A 13,500-nucleotide genomic window follows, 5' to 3' on the forward strand; every position below is an offset into this window, starting at 1 on the left:
ACTATGTGGTGATTATAGAGTTTTCACAAAGAGTGGAAGGCTACTTTCATCCGTTACAGTTATGAACATGAGCTTACAGGAGAAGTCAATGACTCAGAAAAAGCTGAACTTTGGTTTAATAACTCACTGCTATTTCTTCCCTATTCCATTGGATTCTACAAACAGCTATATTTTCCCATTGGTTTGTCATAAAGAAAGTAAAAATGATTAATGGTTACAGCAGTAAGGAGAAAGTTTCCCTTTTCAACTCTTTAGCAGTGACTAACTGCATCTTAGGTAAACCACTCAGAACAAATTTATTAAAGCATCTACAGACACAGTTATGCATCTTAAGAGATTTCCAAAAACATCTAGATATTCAATTTCCATTGTTATAGCATTTAAATACCTCTAAAATCTGGCCTTTAAGACACTGAAGTTCATTACCTATCTTTCCTTATGAAAGGCCCTACTACTTCCAAAAAAGTTTTTTAAAGTGCAAAGTCTTGCAGGAATATTTCAGAAATACAGTTCTAAAAAGATCAGCCCTCAGCAGGGGTGGAGGCCTGCAGATGAACAGAGAAGCTGTATTAAAACCAAGCACTTCGTAACCAACAGATGCTTACTGGGCATCAGAGAAGTACTTCCACTGAAAATCTTGTAATCTGCAACTACCTAGAATTGCATAATTTTCTTATCCCACTGTTCCTTTTTCAGAACAGAAAACATTTACAGAGAGAATCAGCACTTAGTTTCAGATTTAATTTGCAGTTTTGTCTTTCCATCTGCTTCATGAAACAGCAGACCTCTGTGTATTCCTGGGATGATTAAATCAAGATTAAACTGAGATTGTTCTCAGCTGCCCTCTACCATTCTGTAGAGCCTTACAAGGAGGGTGGTATGACCTCACTGCATTTGGAACATGTACTTCCCCTACAATCAGTTCTCTGATCAAAATAATCATCTGGAAATAATTTTGTGCAGAGATGAATTTGCCACCAGAAGCCATAAGGTTAGGACAAACAAGCTCATACTGTAGAAATTTTGTCACCGGAGTTAATGTACCTACCCAGCCCTCTTACAGCTTTGCAAAAGATGTATGCTGAATCTCTTAGCATCAATGTAACCTCTACAAATTTCTATGAGACTACATCTACTTCTGAACATAGCCTGTTAACCTGTAGCAATCTCTCTAAAATGTCTTTGTGGATCAACTGCTGCTCACTGATTGATCAAAAAAAAAATAAATCTAGCCTGTAAGATGCTAATAATGATGTCTGTGAAATTTTAGGTTTAAGGAGCTACCAAAACAGAAAAATTGTCTTAAGCTATCTTTTCTCACTGGCCCAGGCATCATTCTCAGTGTTTCTTTAATATGGTGTAAGCCTAAAACCTTGGAAACATGGGAATTGAGAGAGATTTGTAAGTGAAAGAAGGAAAAAAACTATGCACCAAGGCCAATAACTGATGCATCATTAGGGCTCACTTCGCACACAGCAAGACTGATGGATGAATCAGACTAACGTGTTCACTCACGTGGGATTAATCTTCCTCTGTCTAGAGCAGCCTTTCGAAATGCTTTCCATTGTCTTCTAGCATTTCACTGACAACACAAAGCAGTGCAAGGCTGGGGTTTCCTCTAACCTTTATACTAGTGCACAGGGTTAAGTCCACGCTGGCTTCATATCCAGGTAGAGAATACAGAGTGTCTGTTGGACCAGTAATCTCCCAGCCCTCTCTGGATTCACAGTCTTTATCCCTTTTGTAAGAGAGTTTAGGATGGAGGGAATCTCTGGGGAGGATTTAAGTCATAGGTTTCAATGAGATGTTTCCTGTGTTCTCAAGATGAGGCATTTTGGGGATTGGCTGACATAAGAACAAGGAAAAACATGGCTAGCTGGGCACTTCACACCTCTGTTCTTCATCAGATTTCCATCCATGAAAGAAGTCCAGTCCTTTCCTAAACAGTAGTTCAAGACATGGAAGCTGCTTCCAAATAGGCAGCCAAGCAGGGGCTGCAAAACAACTAGGAGAGCCTGTCACCAGGTACACTTCTGCCTTGCAGCCTAATAAGCTCTTTCCAAGTAAGCTGTTTCTCTGCCTTGGACAGCACCTTGGAAGTCATGGCTATGTGATATGATTAAGCCAGCTAAGAATACAAAGTTGCCTTGGAGTTGGAATTATGAAAATAACTGAAGTGATAATTAGTTACACTGAACTGCTTAATTTAATTTAAGAGCATGACATTAACAACAACGGGATATACAGCTTTCCATGGAGTAACACCTATTCAAAGTATCACTTTTCAGAACATGTTCCCAGTCAAACCTCCAGGTGTGCAGACACAATAAAGGAATCACAGAATCACAGAGTATGCTGAGTTGGAAGGGACCCACAAGGATCATCAAGTCGAACCCTTAGCCCTGCACAGGACCATCCCCAAGAATCACACCATGTACCTGGAAGACAGTTTTTTTCATCTGTAGAAACGAAGAACACCAGCTGAAGAAAAGGAAAAGGCTTTTGAAAAAGAAGGAAGAGTTAGCAACTTTTGCCTGATTATTTTCCTTATTTCTAACACTGACAGTAAACACAAGGGTTCGATCCTCAGAACAACAAAATATTTTTGTTTTGGTCCAAAAAATAATTAGACCAGATAATTTAGTCACAAAAATGCATGACGACCTTATGACACCTGAAACTGGCATGCTTTATGGTTCAGCTTTTGCACATAGAAACGTGCAGGAGAAAACCAAGACTATAAGCATTGAAAACTCCTGGGGAAAGCAGAAAAGACAGCTGCATCACATGCTTTTCTATGGCAAGAAGACACTGCTATACTCTTAACACAGGTACAAGCCATTTGAGGCAGAAGTGCCACTGGATCTGCTAACTGAATCCATAGTTCAGGGCACAAAGAAGACAAAAATTACTTATTTTGAACAATTATTCTGGATGGGAAAGGGTTCTAGTACCTGCTTTCCCCTTACTCCAAGCATCTGCAGAGAAAAGTTGTTCATTAAAAGGTGAATTAAGATGCAACAACATCATTTCAATTTCATCCCTCCATTCTTCCAATACTATGGCAGGTGCTGCTACAGCTTTCTTGATAAAATACATCTGGGGATTTATCTCTTTACACTGAAGGTTTCTGGAAATCTCTGTGGACTACCTATCCCTGATTAATTAGATCTGTGCTTCTAATGCTCTAGATGAAAAAATTTCCAATTATATTCAGTTCTTCTTGTAAAACAGGCCATAAACTGAACTTCACACCTGACACTTTTCACCTTCACATCTTCTTGAATTTACAGTACATAAAACATGAAGGTCCACCTACATAATTCCACCAGAGAAAATTCTGCCTTTGAAATCTTTTTGGCTCTTAAAGGTGGGTAAATGCCAAATATTTTGTAAAGCAAAATCTTCCTGCCATAAAGAATCATACTTCCTCCCCCAAATTTCACTACTGAGAAAGTTTGCTCTATAAAGGATTCAATAATGAGATTAAATTTTTTAAAAAATATTTGCTTGAATAGCATAATTTCTATAGATTTTGGATCAGAACAACATTAGTTGTTGTTTTTCTTTAGAATACTTCCAGCTTTCATATCCAATGATTCTCCACAGTTTTAAATTTGTAGCTACTCATAGAAAACTTCTTTCAGGAGCCTGAGAATGGACATGATCAGCTCTGCCCAGTGCATCCTGCAAATGCTCATAAAAATAGTTTGTCATACAATATACCACTAAATGTCAATATTTGCTTTAAATATTACCATTTTGGTTCTGTTAGTGACACCTGTAAAAATGGAATTATAATCACTCATAAGAAAGAATTAACGAAAGAGAGAGAAATAAGAAAACTGGAGGGTATTTGATGAGGATTGTAATCTATTTAAAGAATGACCAAATATAAAATGTTCTGCCGTTCTCATTTGAAGTGATAGGAAGATTTATTACAAAAGCATCATCTCCTGAAACAAGTACAGATATCAGCCACCACAGAAATAAGCATTTGAAACAATCACCTGTTCCATTCTCTACAATTCTTTTCCCATTTTCTTTCTAAGAATTAGTTCTTTCTCTACCTCTTCTGCTATTTAAGTGTCCTGAACACATGCTATCCTTAAGGGAACTCTCCTTAAAAAGGAGTATAATCTTCAAAGTATAGATAAACGTTTCCTTTCTGCTCCTTTACACCACTACTCCTTCCCAGACTACTCTTCTGTTTCTTATACTTCCTAAGAGTGTTCCCTGTCTATTAATTTCAGGCACCACTGCTTTTATACACTGTTTTAGCAATCACTGTTCTTTCCTATCCCAGTATTTAAAATCCAGACTGCTAAAAGATTCCCACATGGACAGCATGTCCTCTGAGAGAAGGTATCCCTTGTACCAAAACAAGCACATGCCAACCAGTAAGCATCACTGCCCTCTCCGCCCAAATGTGCTCCCACAACCCCAGGACTGCTCATCCGTAATGCACTGCATCTCCAAAACTCTCATGAACATTGGAAAGATTGATTAAGGGTTAGTTGTTCTTTCACACTTAGGCTACAGGATAGAAAATAAAAAATGGATTTTCTGTCCTCTCTACAAAATTCATCTTTCTCCTTCTCCCAGAAGGAAAGAAACAAGAGAGAAACAAGCCAAAGACAGTCCACAGTGAGGAACCATGAAGCCGTCCTCGCCTCCCTCCACAGAAGGGAGAAGGGGTGACTGGGAACTCCAAACAGTAATCAACCCCTATATCTCTTTTTCTCCTTTCGAGCATTCTTCCTACTAGAAATACGTCCAAGGGCATCTTCACTCTGTGTCTCTTTTCAGTATTAAGATATCCAGTCCCACATAGGCAGAAATAAGCAAAGCTTTGTAGGAGGTATTTGAGTTCCAGGCTGCCCTGAGAGAAGTAAAAATAAGGACTAAAGTTTTCCCTGACCAGTATCTTCTCTTAACTACCAGCAAATGTCAGTTTTACAAGGGTAAAAACCTTTAAACCATAGTTCAAACTGAAATTAGCAGTCTAATATTGGGTATGATACTTTTGCAAGAGAGAAAAATCACACCAAACAATAATGTTAGCTTTTTCTGGAGACAAAATCTATTACTATATAATGATAATCCTGTGAGAAAGTAGCACATAACTCTGTTCTTGTTCTCTTTTTTGTGGAAGCTTTAAAAACATCTTCAAAAAGGAAAGTTTTCTGAACTTCAATATTTTAACTCTTTAAAAGCTACAGATACCTCAAATACCTGAATATTTCACAGAAATTGCTGATCATTGCTTATGATTTGCTTAATTTCTGAAAACTTAAGTGGCAACTACAGATGTTAATCTGACAAAACAATTCTGACCAACTTGACAGGTTCAGATAAAAAGAGGTTTTCTTAGGTTTTTTTCCAAGAAAGTGTCGAGGAGCTCATTCCAGCATCAGTCCAAAAATAAACCCTGTGGGTAATTCACTTACCTGGGGAAGGATACTGTTCAACCTAATCCCTAGCAACTGCGAGGCTGGTATTTCATAGACTGTCTTAGTCATTACACATTTTTTAAAGCAATCTCTAGGTCTCTCTAACCACACAAACTGTCAGTTATATGGCAAATCTGCTTTATTTCTTAATTCTGCAACCTGTGGAGACATAGAGTGTCACTGAGTGCATTTAGTGGCTCAAAATAGACATATAGGTCCAAAATCCTCAGAATGTTTAGGTATTCACAATGCATAATCCAATCCACATTCATCAGTGCATTGAAATATGCACTTAAGTTTAAAAGCATGTATAAATCCCATTAAAGTTAATACTTATGCAAATGACTAAACACTTAACACTAAGTAGAAGTGCAGTTACTTGTGTATCAAAGTTCAGTTTATGCTTCTGCAATTTGAAGAATTTGTGCCCATTGAATTACTGGTTCTAACTGAAGAGATACTGACATTAAATTAGATATTTATTTTTCAACACTAATATCAAAACAATTTAATATCTTAATGCATAATATATCTCATGATAAAATTGTAGTTATAGTAATTATGTTTTTTAGCATACACTGCAATGCAAAAAACCAGTATTTACTTCAGCATATGCTTTCTGAATGAATGAGTACAAAATACAGGAATTTGATTGTGTAGCAAAGTACATGCAACATGAATAAGATCATACACTGTTGATCAGTCTACTCTATACCTTAAAATATTTAGTGCATCTCAAAAGTTAAAAGTGGCAATTCCTAGAGCACTGACACAAACTGATTGCCTAAGTCACCAGGACGGTTCTTGAATATTCAGTGTCAATACTCAAATCCACACTCTCCAGTCTCCAAGTTTTTTAAAGTCATGAATAAAAAAGGTTGAATTAATTTTTTACAACTGCAGCTCTTTAAGAGAGTACAATGCCTGCAGTTTCCTCCTCTAGAATTTTGCCAACAAATCTGACTGCCTACTATACGAGTATTAGTTTAATATAATCAAAGAAGAGGTTTGCAAATAGCTTTAGAAGATATTGTACAGTGTTTTAGTAACTTCAAGAACTTCTACTTCAGAGAATTATTATTGACTATCCTCTTACTAAAACCAATTTAAACCAGTAAAGCTTCTTCCAGCATTTAAGGGAAGCAGTTAGAAGCATTCCATAAGGCAAATGTGTGCTTGAAACAGTTTCCATACCTTTCTAGCACTCTATTGTTCTGATTCAATAATATGGACATTTTAGTCATTGCCACAAAAAATAGAAAGAGAGTAGAAAGGACATTCTCTAAAATGTCATAATATCATGGAAGCTATTGTAAGACCCTTGAATATTTCTCAGGGCCTTTATTTACTGTTTGGATAGCTATCATGCAGCTGATTCCTGTTGACTGCCAGTGTTATGAGTATTTACATGCCTCAACAATCAATGGTGATCAGCCAAGGTGATTCAAAGCAAAGGGAGGTAGCCTACATCACAAACCATATACTGAAAGTTAGACATCTTGACTTACCTAAGAGCAACTGTTAAAGGGATCTGATGCAACAACATAATTTGGTGATATATAATCTATATTGGATTTCTAATTTTCCAAAACAGTTCACAGTAGTAGTAATTTTTCCTCTGTCTCCTGATAGGTACTCTCCCTTAAGTACTTCACTCACTGATTAAAACCAGACAAACTGTTCTCCTAACATATTTTTCCCAGTCAAATGAATGAGTGCTGCCCCTCTGACAAGCATGCTATCTCAAACCTTTCCTTTTAAAATATCTTTTGCAGGTCAGGGTTTGGGGTAGGGGAGAAGCAGGTCACTTCATATGGATCCCTACCTTCATTAACCAACTACAATTTACAAGTAACTGAACTTCACAGTATCCTTCTCCACTATACCATATGCCTATAGATTTAAACTACTGTATTTTTAGGTAGTAGCTAGAATTAAGTCAAAAGGTTTCAAAACTCAGAAGGATTTCTTTTAAGTGATGCAAACTTAACATAAAGTTTTACACTAGAAATACTCTGAGAGTAAAAATTGTCTAGATATTGTCAAAGGAAGTGCAGGAGCTTTAGTTTATATCCAACAGTTGTCAGCACTGACTAAGATAAAGATTCATACCATAAGCAATATGACACAGCAACATATGTTTCTTAATGACAGTGTGCAGATAAATCTTGGGCAGAACTGTGATACACTGTTTTACTACAGTCCCCAGTTCAAATCACTTTTTATGGTAAAATCGACAGCTTTCATAAAATTCCCTGAGCAATCTTGTGGAAAATAGCAGGACATCCTACAATGGGTCATCAAATTACAAAGTCCTCTGCTGTAACGCATGTGGCTGGAGTAAATACAGCCTTTTCCAGCCTGATTTTCAAGTGATTTAGAGAAAAGAAAGTTCCTATTCATGTCTTAGAATAAAGCTCACAAATACAAAATTTGTAACTACAGCTTTATGGCACTGTTGTGATATTAATTGAACTAATAGCAAGAAACTCATATGACACACTGCTTATCATAGCAATTTTTCAATCCAAAGCATTCAGTCTGCAGTTTTACAGTCTCAAAAGTTATAGGCTTCCTTGTTATTCAAATGAGTTCATTCTTGCTTTAACAGGCCTCAGAGGATATTAGTTGGGCCTGCCACTGGTTTAAGCACTGAAGAGCACGATTCTGTCTTTCTCAACCTATGATGCTTCCTACGAATTCAGCCAGAGCCTCAAACTTTGAATTATTACACTGTCAAAAAGAAATTAGAATGAATTCATGATACCTGATGAACTTGCCACAGGGTCCTAAATCAGTCAATCAACCTTTGAAAAAGAAAATGAAAAATAAAATTTGGCTTGCAAAGAGTGTTTGAAAGTTTAGAGGCAGCTGATAGGAAAGCCATCTTTCTTAACTTAATAAGCCTAGAGTGAAAGATGCATTTCCACAATGTGGCATGGGAAATGACAATGTGAGTCTTTGCAGTAAGTTTCATACTGAGTTTTACTAAAGAATAATTAATCCTTTTAATATAACTTGTATAATGGGCATTTCGGCATCTGTTTTATGGTAGGAGATATGAAATAGGGCTGCACATTACTTAACAGAGATCACAAAACAAATAGCAGCAAAAGAAAACAACCACCATCAGGTATTGCATGTGTAATATATTGTTCACTAAATAGGCATATCTTTAAAATTGTCCCTGTATGTTCCACACATGTACCTATGCACATATACATATATGCACACAATATTGCTTTTCCCACTAAAACCTATGCTTGTCCAGTGTAGATATATGTCCACTTCATCACAGAAAGGAATTACAGTGAAATGGGTCACAGAATACGCTGTTCTTCCAAGACAGGTAGGCTAAGGAGATGGTTTAATTCAAAGATTTAATGACAGGCAGATTACCAAGTTAAAATCTGGACTACTAGATTAAACTTTCCCCCAGATTTTTTTAACCTATCTTGGACCCATATGAAGTAAAACCATGATCATACTTCAAGGCCCTATGTGCACAAGTCTGCTTAACACAACCATTCATGATTCCTCTCCTCTCCTCTGATTGGAATTATCAGAAAACTAGGACAACAAACACAGCAATGAAGCTAATTTTACCAAGCATTTACACCTGCTGTATATGTAGAATTTCATTCTAGTGATTTCCAGGCATTGAATGGACAGTAATTGATATCAGAAAAAATATACTGTAAGAAAGTTAAGATTTAATACCACAATTTTTTGGCTAAGGAAAATAAAACAAAAAGAAGAAAAACTGCTCAACATCATGAAGTATATAGTATAAAATTAGGAGGGCAGTAAGAGCCAGAAATTTGGAGTATGAAGAAAGTATATTCAGAATTTGAAGAGAAAGACACAGAATGCATTGATATGAAGGAGCATAATAGGAACTAGAGTCGAAAAACTTTTATTCAGAATGAAAAAGGTTCCTCTGGACTAGTTTTGGGTGATGTCTTCAATAGGGAATGGGTTTGGAGATAACAAAAACTTTTGCTGAAACTACTTGAAGATGGTATATTGTGAAAAATTTCAGTGAGCTAATAAAATAGTGTCCTATTTCAAGTTAGTCACAATTTTGCTGATAAACAGTAGAGTCCTTTTCCATCTTGTTTCCTTCCTCTATATTGACATGACTCACATTGTTTGTTGACTTCACTACTGTTATTATTTACAAAACTGGCAGTATCAGAAACAGCTACACTGCTTTAGGTTTGTAGACTGTACAGAGTAAAAAGAATACTCATCCCAAAGATTAGAAAAAACATTGAAATGGAGTAAAATATATAGCATGCCAGCAAAGGCTGAAGTTATGGTCAACCCATATAATGTTAATGTCCTGCTTTGGACCTATAAAGGTAAATGGTAAAATTCTTTCCTTGTCAGAAAGGTATTTAGCTCACATACAGAGAATGAATGAGAGAAAGGTATTTCCACTCACTTTCTTTTCCTTTTTCTTTAAAATTCATAGCCCATTACTTAAAATACACACTTGGAAAGACAAAGATCTAAGCTCCCAATTTCTACCTGATTTGGAGAAGGAATCTGGAAAAAAGATACGTGGTGCTTTCTGTATCCGGGACTCACCTATCACTTGAAGCACTAACAGAACTGTGGGGTCCCCTACCCCTTGGGATCTGCTCTTACACTGAGGATGAACTTTCATTCTGACTCTGATGAAGATATTATTTTGTCCAAAGTGGAAGACCTTCAACCCGAGAGATTCTTGTATCCAGAAAACAGAACACCGGTCAGTCCAGAAAACTGCAATTTAAAGTTGCAACATCTCTTTTTTCCCCTTTTAAATGACTGAAATCGGATCTGAATTAAAATCCACCATATTTCAAGGAAATTACTTAATTAATGAGATTTTAAAAGATCAAATATATTGCAGAGTAGAAAAAAGAGACTGAAAAAAGTGACTGATGCTAGAAATCGCCTTGACAGGCTGAAACATACAAGACCTTATAGGAACCTCAGTGAAAGACAATTCAGAGATTCAAGCTCAGATAATGCAACAACTGGCTTCAATATAAGGGAAAAAACGTGAACTGGGTCTCCAAAATCAGTGCAGGAAAAGGTGTTTGGAAAGTGGTCTGTCTGATCTAGTCCTGTATTTTAAATTTTTTAATTACTACTGTTTCTAACTTGCTAACACAGAGCAAGACCTTTCTTATTTCTATTAATAATTCAGAAGAGGTCAAATAGTGACTGCTATAGGAAGGATGCTATTTGAAGAAAAAAAATCATAACAGTAATAGCTACTTCTAACAACAGTCCCAAGGAAGCTGGACATTAATAAAGGGGGAACACTGCCATCCAGGCACTTAAAAGTAGCTGCAACAGCCTAAAACAATGATGAGAGTGGATTACGTTCCCTTGGCAAACCAGTGTTTCTGCTTAAAACATCTGCCAGAAGATTTACATTTCCTCTTAAATGGCTGGATCTGAGATTCTGAGCAGAATGAGATTCTGCTCCCCTCAGATGAGAAGAAAACCAGACTCCCAGGAGAGTACCACACTCTAACTTCTACCCTTGCTTCAGATATGAACTTGTTGGACCAAACTGATACAGGTTTCCCTATCAGGATCTCCTGAACAGGCAAGGAGTTTGCATACAGTTTTCAACTCATGTCTATTTATAACAACAGCTGCATCTTTTCCTTGACCTTGACAACGCAAGTGAGCTCCAGCTGACTGCTGCCAAGGGGTGACCAGAGCACACAGAGGTAGTCCCAAAACAACTGAGAAAGGCAAGTTGTTATGGAAAAATGATCGCAGTCCATTTGTCACTGTCTTTGGAATGGACCTTTAGTGGAAAAGAATTAAAATGCTGAAAGACAGAGGGAGCCTCAGAAGTCTTGTAAGAAATGCTAAGACGCTGAAGAGGTGGTGCCTTTGTTAATGAACGAGAGATCCCAGAAATTTAGAAGCAGTTGCCTTGGGTTTTGCTGTCATTTTTGGCACTACAAAAATAAAATCCCTCTGTCCTTGGCTGTTTGGAAATCCATCCCAAGAGGGTAAGATCCTCTGAAAGGGAACAGAAAAGTGTTAGACTGACGGTTGGATTTCAGGAACCAGTCCAGGGTTTATGTCACTACCAAATGTCTTGCCAGAAGGAAGGAACTGTTAATCAGACAACTACCTATGGAAAGAATCAGTACTGTGTCCCAGTGGGCTGCTAATTACTGATGCTTGTACTTGATGCTTTCGTAGGCACTGGTTATACTAACATTGGACTAAAAGAATAGGTGGGTGAAATATTTTTGATCTCTGGCTTGATGTCATTTTGTAGTTTGCTTCAAAGGCAATTCAAAGGTTAGTGGCAAAACAGTAAAAAAGATGAGGAATAAATATTTTTTACAATCAACTATTGCAAACTCTATATTTTATTAGGAAATTATTAAACCCTAATTTTACTGGAATAAAGTCCTGATCTTTTTTTTTCTTAACTTTGTAAATTAGTACTTAGAAAGTTCCTTAGAATCATGACTAAAGATACAGATGCTACTAGTTAATTTTTTGTTTTGATCAAGGGGTTTTATGTTCAGTTAGTTGTATAAACAGACTTATTTTCAACAATCCCATTTAATCCTTGCTTCCCAGGCCTTGTCTTTTGAATTAATTTGGAGATCTCATCTTTCATATCATACTTGGAAAACTTAGTGAGACTGTAAATGTCTGAAAATAAATAAATATTGGGGAAACTGGGACACAAACTTCTGGAATTTGGCAATTCAGCAATTTAAAAAGACACTTTTTAACATATAATTTTGTATTCCCTGTGTCCTAAATATATGATCCCTGAGGGAGGAGTGATACTTTTGTACTAACACCAGTACAGTGATCTTGCATGAAGCCTTTACATGCTAATTCAAAACAACAGTCCATAATAATATTCTTCATGTAACAATGTCTATGTAATTTAAGCATATATTCTTCAAAGGTATTGCTGACATCAAACATGGACATCAAAGTGTCATATCCTAGTGTATTCTTGGCCATACTGAAGTATCTTTCAGAAAACCTGGTGAGGCAAATCAATCATGAACATATGCCATAGCAACAAATTCATTCAACTTACGTAGAGGTTCATTTACACTGATGAAATTCCTAAGCTACAGTTGTGTTGTTTCCTCAGCTTGTAACAGAATGTCAAAACTTCTAGTAGGATCAGGAACTTAGTGGTTTTTTTTAATAATAGAGCTGGTGGATGTATGCAATAACAGCTAAAGAATTGCGAGTGACATTTTTATGTAGAAGTAGATAGCTTGGCTGCTGTTCAGGTGGCCTAATTTTGAAAGTCATTGAGTTGGAAACTGGACTTACGATGTTCTCTACTAAACTCAGGATGCAATATAAGTAAGTACTAAGCAAAGCAATAAACTGATTAAAGGAATAAAACACTTACTGGCATTTTTTTATTATTAACTTTGGCAACTATCAAACACTGACCAAGTATAACAATTATTCAGACTCAAACTCATTGGTTTTGACCTTGTAATAAATAAAAGCTTTCAAAAAACCAAGATAGACTAAAATATTAAATCCTGGATCCAAAACAGAAAGACAACTAATAACAAAGTGATTCTATAAGCACAAATGTCCCTGAAATCCTTGGCTGAAAATGTAGAACATGAACAATACCCTGGTTCATGACTGTGGAAAAAACTGTCTTCATTTAAAATGTTTGCCATCAATGTAATCCCATCTTTAATTATAATTAATGAAGGGACTTTTATATGCTGGAATGGTAACACGTTGCCAAGAATTCGGCTTTTACAAAGGCATACATTTCTTAATTACAGTGGAGATTGATCTTAACATGGAGTGAAGAATAATACGTAAAGCTGTCAGAGATACAATGAACTGAAGACATTACAGTAGCTAACCTGAAGTACAGACAGTCAAGAAGCACTCTATGAGTGACTTTTAGAAAGACATGTTTATTTCCCTCTATTAATTACTAGGATTTTTTTCCAACTTTGGCCAAAAGTGTTGTTTAGATCTGTAGCTATTGGCATTTAATTTGTCAGGAACT

General features: G+C 36.5%; 1 protein-coding gene across 2 annotated transcripts in view; it reads right to left on the minus strand.

Moving 5' to 3' along the window:
• Positions 1-13,500, minus strand: part of SMYD3 (SET and MYND domain containing 3) — a 383,658-nt gene that overhangs the window by 53,078 nt on the left and 317,080 nt on the right. The gene's annotated exons all lie outside the window — the stretch shown is intronic.

This window comes from Corapipo altera, unplaced genomic scaffold (assembly GCF_003945725.1).
Source record: "Corapipo altera isolate COAL_440 unplaced genomic scaffold, ASM394572v1 2c, whole genome shotgun sequence".
NCBI classification, from domain to species: Eukaryota; Metazoa; Chordata; class Aves; order Passeriformes; family Pipridae; genus Corapipo; species Corapipo altera.